At 49.1% G+C, this 16597-nt stretch overlaps 1 long non-coding RNA gene across 9 annotated transcripts; it reads right to left on the reverse strand.

Moving 5' to 3' along the window:
• Positions 1–1716: 1716 nt before the first annotated feature.
• LOC123099248 (uncharacterized) lies at positions 1717–5831 on the reverse strand. Of its 9 annotated transcripts, none has more exons than XR_006448131.1 (7): positions 5713–5831; positions 5504–5636; positions 5214–5408; positions 4766–5063; positions 3542–4666; positions 2210–3470; positions 1717–2122 (listed from the first exon to the last, which is right to left on the reverse strand). It is a non-coding gene; the product is annotated as an uncharacterized lncRNA (long non-coding RNA). The 9 variants fall into 9 exon arrangements; XR_006448134.1 differs by lacking the exon at positions 5713–5831 and having other exon boundaries at positions 3542–3882; positions 4437–4666; positions 5504–5702; XR_006448136.1 differs by lacking the exon at positions 5713–5831 and having other exon boundaries at positions 3542–3681; positions 3766–4666; positions 5504–5702.
• Positions 5832–16597: the final 10766 nt, after the last annotated feature.

Consider the following 16597-nt stretch of genomic DNA (forward strand, 5'->3'; position numbering starts at 1 on the left):
GGAGAGGCATAGTCTATATAACGTTCTTCCTGGGCACACCGGAAAGGCCGGCCACAATTGGGCACGGCCCAAGCAGATTTTAACTCGTCGGCTAGCCACGATAAGTTTTTTCAAGACGGAACGCTAGGCAAACTTTCGTTGTTGTACGATTATATTAACAAACTAAAAACTTTGGTTGTTGCAGTGTATGTTTATGGTTCTCCATTTAAAATTTTATTTTTACATTTTATTTAAATTTTCATGTATTTTAAAAATAACCATATAATTGAAAAAAATGTTAAAACATGTTCATCCAATTTTTCAAATTGCTCATGTATTTTAAAACAATATTAATGTTGTTTTCATAATTCTATACATAAAAAATATCATGTAATTTTTTAAACTTATTCAGGTACTTTTCAAATACACATTAATTTAAAAAATATAGAATTGGCCATTTTAAATACACAATGAACTTTTTAAAATACACATCAAACATTTTCTAGCTTACACAATGAAAATTCTTTAGTACACGCTGAATATTTTAAAAAAGGCAGCCTGGTGCATGTAGCTCTCACTTGCACGGGGTCCAGGGAAGGGTCCAACCACTTTGATTCTATAGTATGCAGTCTTTCCCTACATTTCCGCAGGAGGCTGTTTTCAGGACTCGAATCCGTGACCTTACGGTCACACGGCAACAGCTTTACCGCTACGCCAAGACTCCCCTTCGAATATTTTAAAAATGCACGATTGATATTTATGAAAGTGCACATCGAGCTATTTTGAAAAATATGATGAAAATGCAATCAAGAGAAAATATAAGAAAATAAAAAAATGAAAGAGAAGGAAAAATGAAAGATGAACAATTTTTCCACCTACAACAGGTCGCTCTTTCTGTGCCCACTTCATAATGTCCCATGAGCTCCCATGGCACTTTGGCCGGGATTGGGGAAGCTTCGTGGCCCGGAATCATGCATTGCTATTCCTTAGCAATCGCTTGTCAAATGCTTTTTTGGTTGAGGGGATCAAAACAAGCTTGGGGGAACATAATTCTTGCATTACTCATATTCGTCGTTGCCAAAACACCTCTGGTCATTTCATGGCAAAATTTGGGAGAACTCAAGGCCGCACTATTGTTTGGCTTATGTCCAGCCTAGACGACGCTTTAAAAGTTTTTGAACTTGATTGTAAACTTTGAGTTGTGAGTCATGCAAGAATTAATTTCGCAAAAAAAACACAAGATGATGGCATTTTTGAAAATACCACGACAAGAAGATGATGGTGAGCACATCAAGGAAAAGAAAAGAAAACTTGTCGTTGAGGCTGATAAATAGCAGTAGTACATGAACGGGTGCTTTAATCGAAAGTGCTATTCTGAGCTTGATCTCAAATGCGCTCGTTATCTCAATCGCCCGATGGCATCTTGATCCCCGCCAGCCCACGTATGTGTCAGGGTATTCCAGTTAGTATATGCCCACAAATTTTGGGCCATGGCCCACTTATCTGATGCAATCAATGCGACGGTTGCCGTTCAGCGCTGGAAGGCTCAGACGTGGGATACCGTTCTGGGCCACGGCTCAGACGCCAGGCTAATAACGGGCGCCGTCTACACCGGCCCCTTTATTTTTCTCCATCACCCTGCCCCACCAAGATTCTTCCATAGTGCCACCGCCCCATCTTATTCCTCAAGAAGACCAGAGCATTCCTTCTCAAAAAAAAAAGAAGAAGACCAGAGCATTCAACAGAACAAACCAGGCTACAAGAATAAGCAAGATCACCTCAAAGATTCAGCACTACAAACTGCAAGAATCAGTAGATCAAGCATGTAACTATGACCACAACCATCATTCGCACCATGGGCAATTAACTAAAACAACGACACATTTTTTTAACTGCACTTCAGCCTGCCAACCAGTACAACCCAAAATTAGAAATAGTCCACAATAATACAACATCACAGGTTTACAACTAACGAGAAACAACCCCTCAGCCCTAGCACTACACTCTAGCATCACACATGTTGCTAACCTCATCTTCATTGCCTTGGTGCAGTTGTTTCTCCTATGGCCCTCAAACCACAACTCTTACACCTTGCAGGCTTCCGAGGTTGCTTCGGGGACATCATCCATCGTCCGATTCTGTTCTGCAATCATAACATAAGCAAGTTAATCAGTTCATCCTGAAAGGACCGTAAGGCTATCATATTACATCATCAAACAAGCCGTATTACCAATGAGTATTGTTTTCGGCGCCATGTCTCTCATCATCCGTGGAAAGTCTGAAAAAACACACTCAAAACTTTCCTCGGTCTCGACTCGTAGCAGTACACCAGCCAGTATAGTACTCTAAAAATTGTTATCCCCAACGAAAAGTCTTAAGGGCATTGTCGTAAACGTTCGTCCGGTACGTTGTATAAAACGTCACTACACCACCAATGAAACTGTACTGCAGCCTGCTGCTGCCATTCGCCCACATCAAGTTCTTTGTCCGGCCCTCTTTGTCTGCCTGCACATGGTATGTAAAGTGTGGATCCTTACCCCAATTTAGCAAACACTTCCATTGTCTTCCTCACATCGTCATCTACCTGCTCCTGGCTGATCTTTCCACACAGATTTTTCAGAGAACTCTTCGTAAACGACACATTATCCATTCACCCGAAAAAACTCCCAACAATGTTACCACATAGTACAATGGGCCTATGTGCGTTATACCACATAGTACAATCTATGACATTATCTTACCAGTACAAAGAAATGTGCATGCCAAAGAAGGCTGCTGGTCTTAAAACTGTTGTATGTTCTTTGTTCTTGCCGGCTTGAGAGTGGTCCTTTCAATAAGCATTCCATGCATATTGGAGTGGCTTTAATCATGTCATAATTATGAAAAAGTATTTTCCCAAACATGTCCACAAATTTAGTCCATGCACTGGTTCCAGAAAGGTATGGAATTTATACATGTTCTGTCAATTCTACAGGTAATTTAAAAAAATGAAGTTAGCGCTTGTACGGCACACTGGTCTGCAGTCCCTAGATCAGTTCGTCGCTCTCGGTCACCTCTTCTTGATCATGATAGCTTTGCTAATTTATTCTCCTACTAGCCCTAACCATGCCAAGAGGAAAGAACTTCATAAAAACCTGCTTACCAATGCAACTTCGCGTGCCTGTCAGGTCAGCATGTTAGGTTAGTGAAAACAAGCCACCTAGTCAACCTTTTATGGTATGACTGACACAAGAGTACCCACATTACAAAGGTCTCCAATTTGATTGTGGATGGTTTATTTCACAGTCACAAATGAGTGCAAATGCACCTCTGGGTGGTCCACTTTAAATTGCAACAGCAAAAGCATGCACACAATTAAGTGGTAACTCCGATGCCCAATCATCCATGGAACGCATAAGGAAGCTTACTTGCTTGAATGCTCGAGAGACGGGAGTGTTCTTCAGCTGGTAATCCACACGAACAGGACAATGGTTGGTTGCAAAATACATCATCTGCAGGCGCCAGGTCATTAGTTGAAGCCTCACATGGGCAAAACAGAAGTCATGAGGCATTGAGGCAGTACCTGTAACTCAAATCAAAACATGAGTCATGCAAGCAGATTACTTGTGGTCCAGGAAACATACACCAATCTTCTTCCATTACTGCCGGGCAACCATATGCCTTTCCGAATAGATGGTAGCAAGATGGACGAACGTCTGAGACCTACAACGCTTTCAAGAGGACGATAAAATATGAATCGCGTATCAGACAAGAAAAATATTCGAGAGGAGGTACAAGAGTACACACTAGAATTGAATTTGGAATCAATGAAGAAAATGTATTCACTGGTGAGTATCAAATCAATGAAGAAAATGTATCCCTTTCGCTCTGTTTCTTGTCTTCTGATTGTCATCATTAGATCATCTGTATTATGACATTAAATCGACATGAAAGGAAGAATAAGTGAGAAAAATGATAACATGGACTTGAATCATGGTTCAGTGATATCAAAAATACTTGTTTAAGATGATAGTCACATATTAGCCTTCAACTCAGAAAAGCAGAAAACAGATGTCATTGAACTATATCACTGCAATCTACCCCTAAAGAAACTATACAAAAACTTGATGCTGGTATACAATAATAATCATGAAAAAGGAAGCAAAGGAAGCCTTCTGCTGCATTGCTAAATTAACATTGACCTAAACTAGTAATTGCATAAAAACTACAAATGACCTTGGTGATGTTTAGAAAAGCTAGCAGGGATGGCACCAAGGTAAGAAAAACAGAACAATGTTAGAATACATGCCGCATGATTTCTTATTCCAGCAACATTTCCCACCCTCTCTCAAATTCATTTTCCGTCAGCATATGGTTCAGCACCTCCTATTTATCTTCCCACATAGTTTACGCAAAGACCTCTTTGTGAACGGAACATTTTCCATCGACCCAAAGATGCTTCCTATGAGACTGTATACCTTAGCGAGGTTCACATTGTTCTACCTCAGCTACTTCACAATATCTCCGCTGCACACGTCTATGTGCTTGTGCGATGGCCAATGGATTGTCTCACCAAAATTAGGAGAAAGCGAATGGTTGTGACTCTATGCTCTGCAATATATCAGCCATTGTTCTCTGATCGTAGTATCCTTATCAGAGCAGGGCACTCACATCAACAAGACCTCGTTTTCTCAACACCAGCTTTACCCTGCAACATGTTTCCAGATTACTCTCAGTAATGAAAAATACAACACCCAGGAACTTAACTGAATTTGCAGGCACTATCCGAAGAAAAAATTGTACTCACCGAACAGCCACACACCATTACCTTCATGCATTTCATCCTCTCCACATTAAGCTGGCTCTTCCCATATCGGATTGCAAAGCCCTTCTCACAAGAGTACAGATTTTACAAGTCGGATTGCAAAGCCCTTCTCACAAGAGTACAGATTTTAGAAGTCGTACGCGTCGCCCAAAGAGTCAAAACCAGTCCCAAGAATTGGTGTGATGACATTTTCAGCTAGGTTGTCAGCATAACACCTGACAGCCTTCTCAAATGCAGTGATCCGATTTGGCAAGGGGTTCTACTGGTACCTATCCTCCGCCTGCAAAAAGCATCCAATTTCTGACAGTAAGTGCCCGAACTAAGTAAGCCGGATTCTACCCTAGTTGTCCTAATTCTACGATGTATCCAGTCACGCCAAGTTTCTGTAAATCCCTGCATAGCTCACTGGGACAATAATTTCAGTACTAACCTATTGTTCCATCCGGGCGCCAGAGGATTCAACCTCCCCGTTGACAGCTCTGACGTTGGAAGTGAGCTCTCCCTCCTGTGCACCGCCGGTTCCTTGGCCGCCATAGTCTGCGCATCAGCGCTAGCCACTGCCCGCCGCTGCTCCATCACCTACTACTCCACCAAACTCTCCCCTACTTCCTCTAGCAGACTGGATCTGATTCAAAGCCCAAACGAAATCCTCTAAATCACCAAAGCCTGACGCCTAAGATTTGAGAAAAAAAAATGCCAGACAAGCAAGGATCTACGTACCTTCCGATTGGCTGCATCAGGAACTCCATGGTGGCTTGCCGCCGGTGCTTCGCCTCTCCATGCCGCGGTCGCTAGCTCCCAGATGAGCACGCCCTAGGTGGAGAAGACACTGGACCCTGCATTCAATTCCTACCTACACGCACCGAACGGAAAGTGAACTTCTTGTGCCACGGATCAGACGGATACGTCGATTCCGATCCACGGCTCACCTCGCCGACGGCGGACAGATGTTCACATGCGCGTTAAAATCTGACCACACCAACGGGCCAACATGGCCCACCACCACCGCTGCCGCCTATGTATTTTCGCTACAATTCGCATTTTCTAGCAGGCCGCCACCACGCGTATAAAGAACTGGCCCAGATCCATATGCACTATCGAACGTCCTGGATATCGATAGCATTTGAGCTCGCGCTCCTGCTTTAATTTACTACTTCATTACTTTAGCTATCTGTGCGATTTCATGGGTACAAACTAAGAGTGGGTGTTTGTGTTCCAAAAAATGCATGTAAGATGAATTTCTATTATTTTGAAAATTTGACGTGTGTTGTGCCTCTGAATTTAGAATACTCGTCAACTTCAGTGTTGATATTCCTCGCACTGCTTGAAATAGCTAACACGCACCAAACATACACGAGAACAAGCATGAACATCGATGCCCTTGTCCAACCCGCAACCATGCCAAACATGAAACCTAGCCAAGAAGTGAAGGAAATATGCCCTAGAGGCAATAATAAAGTATTATTTATTTCCTTGTATCATGATAAATGTTTATTATTCATGCTAGAATTGTATTAACCGAAAACATAATACATGTGTGAATATATAGACAAACAGAGTGTCACTAGTATGCCTCTACTTGACTAGCTCATTAATCAAAGATGGTTATGTTTCCTAGCCATAGACATAAGTTGTCATTTGATTAACGAGATCACCTCATTAGGAGAATGACGTGATTGACTTGACCCATTCCGTTAGCTTAGCACTCGATCGTTTAGTATGTTGCTATTGCTTTCTTCATGACTTATACATGTTCCTATGACTATGAGATTATGCAACTCCCGTTTACCGGAGGAACACTTTGTGTGCTACCAAACGTCACAACGTAAATGGGTGATTATAAAGGTGCTCTACAGGTGTCTCCAAAGGTACTTGTTGGGTTGGCGTATTTCGAGATTAGGATTTGTCACTCCAATTGTCGGAGAGGTATCTCTGGGCCCACTCGGTAATGCACATCACTATAAGCCTTGCAAGCATTGTGACTAATGAGTTAGTTGCGGGATGATGTGTTACGCAACGAGTAAAGAGACTTGCCGGTAACGAGATTGAACTAGGTATCGAGATACCGACGATCAAATCTCGGGCAAGTAACATACCGGTGACAAAGGGAACAACGTATGTTGTTATGCGGTCTGACCGATAAAGATCTTCGTAGAATATGTGGGAGCCAATATGGGCATCCAGGTCACGCTATTGGTTATTGACCGGAGACGTGTCTCGGTCATGTCTACATAGTTCTCAAACCCGTAGGGTCCGCACGCTTAACGTTACGATGACAGTTTTATTGAGTTTTGATGTACCGAAGGAGTTCGGAGTCCCGGATGAGATCGGGGACATGACGAGGAGTCTCGAAATGGTCGAGACGTAAAGATCGATATATTGGACGACTATATTCGGACTTCGGAAAGGTTCCGAGTGATTCGGGTATTTTTCGGAGTACCGGAGAGTTACGGGAATTCGTATTGGGCCTTAATGGGCCATACGGGAAAGGAGAGAAAGGCCTCAAAAGGTGGCCGCACCCCTCCCCATGGTCTGGTCCGAATTGGACTAGGGAAGGGGGGCGCACCCTTCCTTCTTTCTCCTTCCCCCTTCCCTTCTCCTACTCCCACAAGGAAAGGAGGAGTCCTACTCCCGGTGGGAGTAGGACTCCCCCTATGGCGCGCCTCTCCCCTTGGCCGGCTGCCTCCCCCTTGCTCCTTTATATACGGGGGCAGGGGGGCACCCCAGAGACACAACAATTGATCCTTGAGATCTCTTAGCCGTGTGCGGTGCCCCCCTCCACCATATTACACCTCGATAATACCGTTGCGGAGCTTAGGCGAAGCCCTGCGTCGGTGGAACATCATCATCGTCACCACGCCGTCGTGCTGACGAAACTCTCCCTCAACACTCGGCTGGATCGGAGTTCGAGGGACGTCATCGAGCTGAACGTGTGTAGAACTCGGAGGTGCCGTACGTTCGGTACTTGATCGGTCGGATCGTGAAGACGTACGACTACATCAACCGCGTTGTGATAACGCTTCCGCTGTCGGTCTACGAGGGTACGTGGACAACACTCTCCCCTCTCGTTGCTATGCATCACCATGATCTTGCGTGTGCGTAGGAAATTTTTTGAAATCACTACGTTCCCCAACAAGAAGTAGAACACTCCTAGAGAAAAACCACACTTTGTTGGCTCCTAGGAGGCTAGACATTGTCACCACCATCCGTCTATGTCTCGAAGAAGGTCATATGCCCTAGTTCGGAGGGAGTCTCACCGTTGGCACTTGGTAGGTAAAGTTTCTCACCTGAGATCATGCATCAACAGAGACCAACACGATGCTAAAGGAGAGGACGACAAGCATAAGCATCTCACCTCGCAAAGCAAACATCTGACAAACTCTGCCACTTGGCAGTGACCACGACTCATGACAAAAACTACTGGACTAGATCATCAAAGAAGAGGTGGTACAAAGTAGGACAATCACGCCACAAATTTGTGCGTGTGTGATCAATTTAGACACCAGTTCAGCATACAAACCACCTTTGATACAAAGGCATAGACATGTTTTAGGATGCCATAACCGAGACAGACGCCCTCCCCAAAAAGGAGGTTATAATGTCAACCTTTGCATAGTTGGGATGCACAAAATCAATTTATTTAGTTGTGCCAAGAGACAACACATAAGTAGCATCTCTGAATAAATGGTCACAACCGGCAAAACACGAACATATGACCACACATGTTCTATTATTGGATCATCATAAACCAGTTGAACATAGCCCATGTCACCTTTTTCCAACGTTTTCACCCAAAGTTCATGTACTCCTACGACTTTGGCAGTTGGGTGGTGGTCCGGTGGAGCGGCGCATGCGGTGAGTGTTGTGCGGGCTTAGTGGGCAAGGCCGGCAGTTCATGTTTTTTCAGTAGGACGCTGGGGAAGATAGTTATTTTCCTCTGCAGTGGAGTATGTCCGTCATGTAAATTACTGAGTGTCCATAAGAGAATGGATTAGGTTAAGGCTAGATGTTAGATTGAGTTTAGTGTGCCTAATCATGCGGTGATAATGGGTCCGTTTACATTTTATGGGGTGCTTTTAGATAGGATAATGTTTGCTCTTTTATAAGTAGTATAGAAGTATGGATATATCATAATATTTATAGTCAATTAGCAATTGAATTTGATGATTTTATTGTATATTTCTTTGTGGTTCAATATATTTTTTAGTTTTGATGGTATTTGACTTTGTATTTGTATCGTATTCATTCCCAGAGAATTTATATATTTGTTTTCACTTGCACTATTTTTTTTAGAATTTTCGGCAAGTATGAAAATGAAGGCAAAACATGGCAGAAACCATGCCACTCGGTTTTCATCACATTGACGGATTGATCAAAATCAAAACACGACATTACTACTTAAGGGTTGCCCCTTGCAAGTTGCAAAGGTCACTCCCCACCTTCTGTGTTGTGCGTCATGTTTTCTTACAGTTATTTATAATGTTTTAGATCAAGATTTCAATTTATGATGTAATTGTAATGCCTTTTCTCTCTTAATATGCAAGATATACATGAAGAGGCAAATTGCCCGTAGCTGGGATTCTAGACCTAAAAGAGTTACAGCAGAGATAGCCATTCTCCAGAGTTCCAAATGACCTGAAAATTTACGGAGAATTATTTTAAAATATATAAAAAAATACTGGAAGGAAAAAGTACCGAAGAAGTCAACCGTGGGCCCACAAGGCAGGGGCGTGCCCTGCCCCTTGTGGGGTCCATAGAAGCCCTCCGGTACCCATCTTCTGCTATAAGAGGCCATTTGCCCTAGAAAAGCACAACAAGAGAAGGTTTCGGGACGAAGCGCCGCCATCTCGAGGTGGAACCTGGGCAGGAGCACTTTTGCCCAGGACCCTTATTGACTACATGGTTGAGCCACCCTCAACCAGGAGCAGTCCGCTGCAAACTGGCGAGGGGGCTCTTTATGGACCAACGTGCGAGTCCCACTCAACCAGGAGAAGTCCGCTACAAACTGGCGAGAGGACCCCGTTCTCTGAATAAAAATTAGGAGGGCAGGCGCACGGATCCATCCTTTCCTTAACCATCTGGAAGGATGGGCAAGGGGGGAGGGAACGACCAATGTATGTGTCCTTCTCAGCAGCCTCACTGCAAACTGACGAGAAGGCCCCACCCTATCACGGATAAAAGAAAGACAAAGGGCGACCATACGGTTCCTTGCCTAACCACGGGCTCGACAGGATGGGTGGACGGGGAAGGGAGTGAACAAAGGTCAAACGGATGTGTCCTCGACTGTGCATGACTTCCCCCTGCGTTTCCCGACCATGATGGGGAAAATAGAGAATCTATTTATTCATGCGAAAATATGATGGAGGGAGGCTCTCCTCCACACTACCCCTAACCTATTCAGAGCCGAGGTAGCATCCTGACCACAAAAAAAAAGATTTTCATTAGCGAACTAGGTGTAGACATGGGACAAATCAGAAAAAGCTAAGATCCCATGATCCACCTAGTTCATTCAAGATCGAAACATCGGTTACATTCAGATAGATCCAACAGGTATCTAGATTACACAATTGAAATCATGTACATCGGGCATCACCATTGGACCTTCATTACCGTGCAAGGGCTGGAAGAAGGAAGCGAGTCCTCCAGGTTCACCATCCTTGGGCGAGCATCCTTGAGGCATCCCCATCGCGCCATGGCCAACGGTCGGATAACTCAGCCACACGGTGTGCCCACTACATGACATGCCAGGAGAGCAAAGGGCGAATGTGGGCACCCATCTCAGCTGCCTCCTCTACTGTTGCTTCACTGATGATGCGGATCGCCAGTATCAACGTCAACAAGGATTGCAACGGAGGGTAACCGTCTCTCTCCTTGGGTATGGCGACGCTCTCGCGACGTCGGTTCCCAGGGGTTTGAGCGTCATCTGAGACCGTGATTTGATCGCGTTTTCTCACTGTGATTTCTCCTTTTCCCTAATTCTGGTCTGCGCTTTCCTGTGGCATCGATATCTTCTGGTTTTTCTGATTCGTTCGGGGTGATTCAGGGGCAATCCTTGTATTGCTGCCTACCCTGTCAGATAATCAGCTCCACCAACAAGTTCAGAAAGTTTCAGTTAGTTAGCTGAATAAAGTTCAGTCTGTCAGCGTGTGTGTGCACGTACAGATGCAGTAGTTCTTCAGTTAAGTAGTTAGCGACTTTGTAGCTCGCCCGATGCAGCACCATGGGATGGCATGGATCACGCAGGTCGCGGCGAGCATGTAGGGTTCAAGCACGACGAGCATCGTGGGATGGCGCGATCTGTAGGCTCGTTCGTGGGCGACCATTTCCTCCTCTTTTCCAGCAGCTCGCATCAGAGTTTTGCTCAATAACAGAAACCCCGAAAAGCTGCAGTGGCAGTTCGCAGCGCAAGTCTCTGTCTTCCATCTCTCTCTCTCTGACTCTCCTTCGTGATCGCCGGCAATATGCAACAACAAGTGGCATCAGAGCCTCGGTGGTGTTCGATCCATCCTGGGCGCCGACGGTGTTTGATCCGTCGGAGAGATGGCCGGAAGCGACGAGGAGAAGGCGCAGAAGAAGCTAGAGGAGGATAAGGCCAAGGCGGAGGCCTCGGAGCTTGGGAAGTCCCTGGCTCGTCTCTCCACCGAGGAGGGCTCGGGGGTGCGCGTCGTTGAGCGCGTCGTGCACAGCGGCGGCGGCGGCGGGCCCCCGATGATGCTCACGCGCACCAACTACTCCGACTGGGCTATGATCACGAAACTGCAGCTGCAGGCGGACAAGCTCTGGCGCGTGGTGGACACGGGACAAGGCTCGGATCGCGACGACCGGCGCGCCATGATCGCCCTCCTCAAGGGGGTGCCGCCGGAGCTCATGCGGATCCTGGGCGCCAAGGCCACGGCCAAGCAGGCGTGGGACACCCTGAAGACCATGCGCGTTGGTGTCGAGCGCGTGCGCGAAGCCAAGGCACAGACCCGCCGCTCGGAGTATGAGTCACTCCGGTACAAGGACGACGAGGGGATCGAGTCGTATGTGATGCGGCTCAGGACGATCATCGACGAGCTGCAGGCGCTCGGCGACCCGGTGGACGAACACAAGGCTGTCCTCAAGGTGCTCCGGACGGTACCACGCCCATACCGCGAGATGGCCGTGGCGATCGAGTCGCTCGTCGACACCAAGCAGCTCTCCCTCGAGGAACTCTGCGGCCGGCTCCTTGTCGTCGAGGAGCGTGAGCGCGAGGAGACACCGGCGCCCGGCGCACAGTTGCTGTACACGATCGATTAGTGGCGTGCGCATGAGAAGATGTTCGACCAGAGCAACGCGCCCTCGGGCTTTGGAGCAGGGCGCGGGCGCGGAAACGGGAAGCCGAAGAACTTCCACGGCGGGGGCGGTCGTGGCCAGAGCACTAGGCGTGGAAACGGCGGGCCGGCGACACCCAAGCGGAAGGGCAACTGCCGCTACTGTGGCATCCCAGGACACTGGGCGAAAGAGTGCCGCAAGAAGGAGCGGGACCAGCGCGAGCAGCAAGATCAGCAGGCGAACGTCGCCCAGGTCGAGGTTGAGCAGCCTGGCTTGCTCCTCGCCACCTGCGCGGGGGTGAACGCGGCGAGCATGGTGGGCGGCATACGAGAGCATACCACGGACATCTTCCTCAACGAAGCTCGCGTGGTGCCGGTCACCACAAACGACGACCGCTGGTATTTGGATACTGGTGCTAGCAATCACATGACAGGGCGGCGTGACATGTTGTCGTAGGTGGACGAGTCCGTTCGTGGCTCGGTGCGGTTCGGCGACGGCTCCGTCGTGCAGATCTGCGGACGCGGCGTGGTGACGTTCTCCTGCAAGAACGGCGAGCATCGCGCGCTATCGGATGTCTACTACATCCCCCAACTGCGGACGAGCATCGTGAGCCTCGGGCAGCTCGACGAGCACGGGTGCAAGTCCGTGATCGAGGACGGCGTGCTCTGTCTCTATGACAGGCAACGCGTGCTTTTGGCACGGGTGCAGCGGACGAGCAACCGGCTCTACGCCGTGGCTCTGAACTTAGCTGCGCCCGTGTGCCTCCTGGCGCACGGCGGCGACGAAGCATGGCGCTGGCATGGACGGTTCGGCCACCTCCACTTCAGGGCGCTGCACGATCTTGGCACGAAGGGGATGGTGCGAGGCATGCCGGCGATCCAGCATGTCGAACAGTTCTGCGAGGGCTGCACACTCGGGAAAATGCACCGCACACCGTTCCCGCGCGCGTCAGCGTACCGCGCGGAGCAGGGGCTCGAACTCGTCCACGGCGATCTCTGTGGGCCCATCACGCCGGCGACCACGTCTGGTAACAAGTACTTTCTGCTCATCGTTGATGATCACAGTAGATACATGTGGTTGGAAGTACTCAGGAGCAAGGACGAGGCGTTCAAATTCTTCAGAAAGATCAAGGCGGCCGCGGAGACGCGGTGTGGCGCAAAGCTCAGAGCGTTTCGCACCGACCGCGGCGGGGAGTTCAACTCGAACGAGTTCACCGCGTACTGCGAGGAGCTCGGCATTCTAAGGAACACGACGACTCCGTACTCTCCACAACAGAATGGAGTCGTCGAGCGTCGCAACCAATCCGTGGTCGAGATGGCTCGCAGCCTAATGAAAAGCATGGGCGTGCCGAGCACGTTCTGGGGCGAGGCGGTGCGCACGGCGGTGCACATTCTCAACCGCTCGCCGACAAGGAGCCTGCAGGGCATGACACCCTATGAGGCCTGGCACAAGAAGAAGCCGACCGTCGACTACTTCCGCACTTTCGGGTGCGTTGCGCACGTCAAGCTCGTCGGCCCCGGCGTGACCAAGCTGGCGGACAGATCACGGCCGGGCATATTCCTGGGCTACGAGGCGGGCACCAAGGGCTATCGGGTATACGACCCGATCGACAAGCGCCTGTACATCACGCGCGATGTGCGCTTCGAAGAAGACCGGCGCTGGGACTGGAGCAAGGACGGTGGCGACTCGGAGCGCGCCCACGAGTTCACGGTCGTGTACTCCGACGCGGGCGTGCCCTCAACCACGACCTACTCCGTATCGCCGGACCCGGCGACGCCTCCTAGCACCCCGACCACACCAGCTGCGCCAGGATTACCGTTTACTCCAGGCATGCCGCGGACGCCCTCGTCCGGTGGATCTGCTGCGGACACGCAGAGTGCGTCAAACACTTCAGCCTCGGCGGGCTCAAGCCCGTCCACACCAGCTACTCTCTACGACTCAGACGATGGGTGGGTGATGCCGCCCACCGGCGAGGACTTCGACAGCGAGGGGGTGCCCGTCCGTTTCAAGTCGATGGAATACGTCATCGACCACGCACCGGCAAGCACCCTGGAGTACAGCGGGCTCTGTCTCTCAGCAGCAGAGGAGCCCGCGTCTGTCCAGGAGGCACTCGACGAACCTGCCTGGCGGAGCGCAATGGAGGCTGAGATGGAGTCGATTCGCTCCAACGACACCTGGGTCCCGGCCATGCTGCCCGCCGGCCACCGCGCCATTGGACTGAAGTGGGTTTTCAAGGTCAAACGTGATCCGGACGGCAAGATCATAAAGCACAAGGCTCGTTTGGTCGCGAAGGGATATGCACAGCGGCAGGGAGTGGATTTTGATGAGGTCTTTGCACCTGTCGCTCGTCTGGAGACGGTGCGGCTACTGCTGGCCATGGCGGCTCACCGGAGCTGGGGTGTACATCACATGGATGTGCGCTCCGCGTTTCTCAATGGAGATCTCCAGGAAGAGGTGTATGTTCACCAGCCCGCAGGTTTTGTCGACAGCAACAACACACACTGCGTGCTCAAGCTTCAGAAAGCTCTGTATGGTCTTCGTCAGGCCCCTCGCGCATGGAATGCAAAGCTGGACACCACACTTCATGCACTTGGTTTCAAGCGCTGCCAGCTCGATCATGCGTTGTACAGGCAGGAGGACAAAGATGGATTCTTGCTGGTTGGAGTGTATGTGGATGATCTGATAATCACTGGAACAGAGACAGAAGTTATAGAACACTTCAAGAAACAGATGCAAGAGCTCTTTCAGATGACTGATCTGGGTCTTCTCAGCTATTACCTGGGAATTGAGGTGAAGCAAGAGAATGATGGGATAACGGTGTGTCAGTCAAGCTATGCGGCAAAGATCCTGGAGGATGCAGGTATGAGCGACTGCAACTCGAGCAGCACGCCGATGGAAAACCGCCTGAAACTGAAGAAAAACACTGGTCAGACAGTAGACTCCACAGAGTATCGCAGTTTGATTGGGAGCCTGAGATATCTGGTAAACACCAGGCCTGACATATCATATGCGGTAGGGATTCTCAGCAGGTTCATGGAATCACCTCGGAAGGAACACTGGATTGCCGTGAAGCAACTTCTGCGGTACATAAAAGGTACACCTGGCTTCGGTTGTTTCTTCAGGAAAGGGGAGAAGGATGTGTTGACAGGATACAGTGACAGTGACCATGCTGGAGATCTCAACGATCGCAAGAGCACCACTGGAGTTGTTTTCTTCCTTGGATCGGGAGTGATCACTTGGACATCTCAGAAACAGAAGATTGTGGCACTGTCATCTTGTGAGGCAGAATACATAGCAGGAGCAACAGCAGCTACGCAGGCTGTGTGGTTGAGCAGACTGCTTGCGGAGATGCTCGGCGAAGGAGTTCAGAAAGTTAAACTGAAGATCGACAACAAGCCAGCTATTGAACTCAGCAAAAACCCAATCCATCATGAGCGAAGTAAACACATTGATCTCAGGTATCATTACATTCGAGAGTGTGTTGAGCTGGGCAGAGTGGATGTTGAACATGTGAGAACAGGTGATCAGATCGCTGATATTCTCACCAAGTCACTGGGCAGGACTCAGTTCAGTGAACTACGAAGCAGGCTTGGGATCATGCAGGTGCAGCAGATTAGGGGGTGATTTGTCAGATAATCAGCTGCACCAACAAGTTTAGAAAGTTTCAGTTAGTTCAGTTAGTTAGCTGAATAAAGTTCAGTCTGTCAGCGTGTGTGTGCACGTACAGATGCAGTAGTTCTTCAGTTAAGTAGTTAGCGACTTTGTAGCTCGCCCGATGCAGCACCATGGGATGGCATGGATCACGCAGGTCGCGGCGAGCATGTAGGGTTCAAGCACGACGAGCATCGTGGGATGGCGCGATCTGTAGGCTCGTTCGTGGGCGACCATTTCCTCCTCTTTTCCAGCAGCTCGCATCAGAGTTTTGCTCAATAACAGAAACCCCGAAAAGCTGCAGTGGCAGTTCGCAGCGCAAGTCTCTGTCTTCCATCTCTCTCTCTCTCTGACTCTCCTTCGTGATCGCCGGCAATCTGCAACAACACACCCTTGGCGATGGCGGAGCGAGTTCCTGTCGAGGCTACCAGTGCAGCAACTATAGGGGATTGTGGGAGTTCTGGCACGGAGATGGATAGCCTCCAGTTGGCCGGGGGAAGTGGTGCTCTTGTGCCGCCGTCGTCGACCGACCCTGTAGGCCCTGCGATGGCCCCAAATCCTGAGCAGGAGACGGACGCTTCTGGCTCCGTTTCTGGCGTCGAGGAAATAATGGAGCGCCTCCGTCTAACGGCAGTTGAGGGCTTGAGGCACAACCGGTGATGGTGGATGATGATGAGGACACCGATCTGGTTGTTCCGGATTGCGCGCTGGTTGGAAAGGTACTCTCCCCCAATGTTCTACACATCAATACTACCTCAGCAGCAATGAGACCAGCCTGGGGTAATCCTAAAGGTCTGCTGTTTCACCCGGCGGCCGATAATCTGTTCGTCGCAGAGTTCAGCACTAAGATGGATATATAGGGATCATGTC

This window comes from Triticum aestivum, chromosome 4D, assembly GCF_018294505.1.
Source record: "Triticum aestivum cultivar Chinese Spring chromosome 4D, IWGSC CS RefSeq v2.1, whole genome shotgun sequence".
In the NCBI taxonomy this organism is placed as follows: Eukaryota; Viridiplantae; Streptophyta; class Magnoliopsida; order Poales; family Poaceae; genus Triticum; species Triticum aestivum.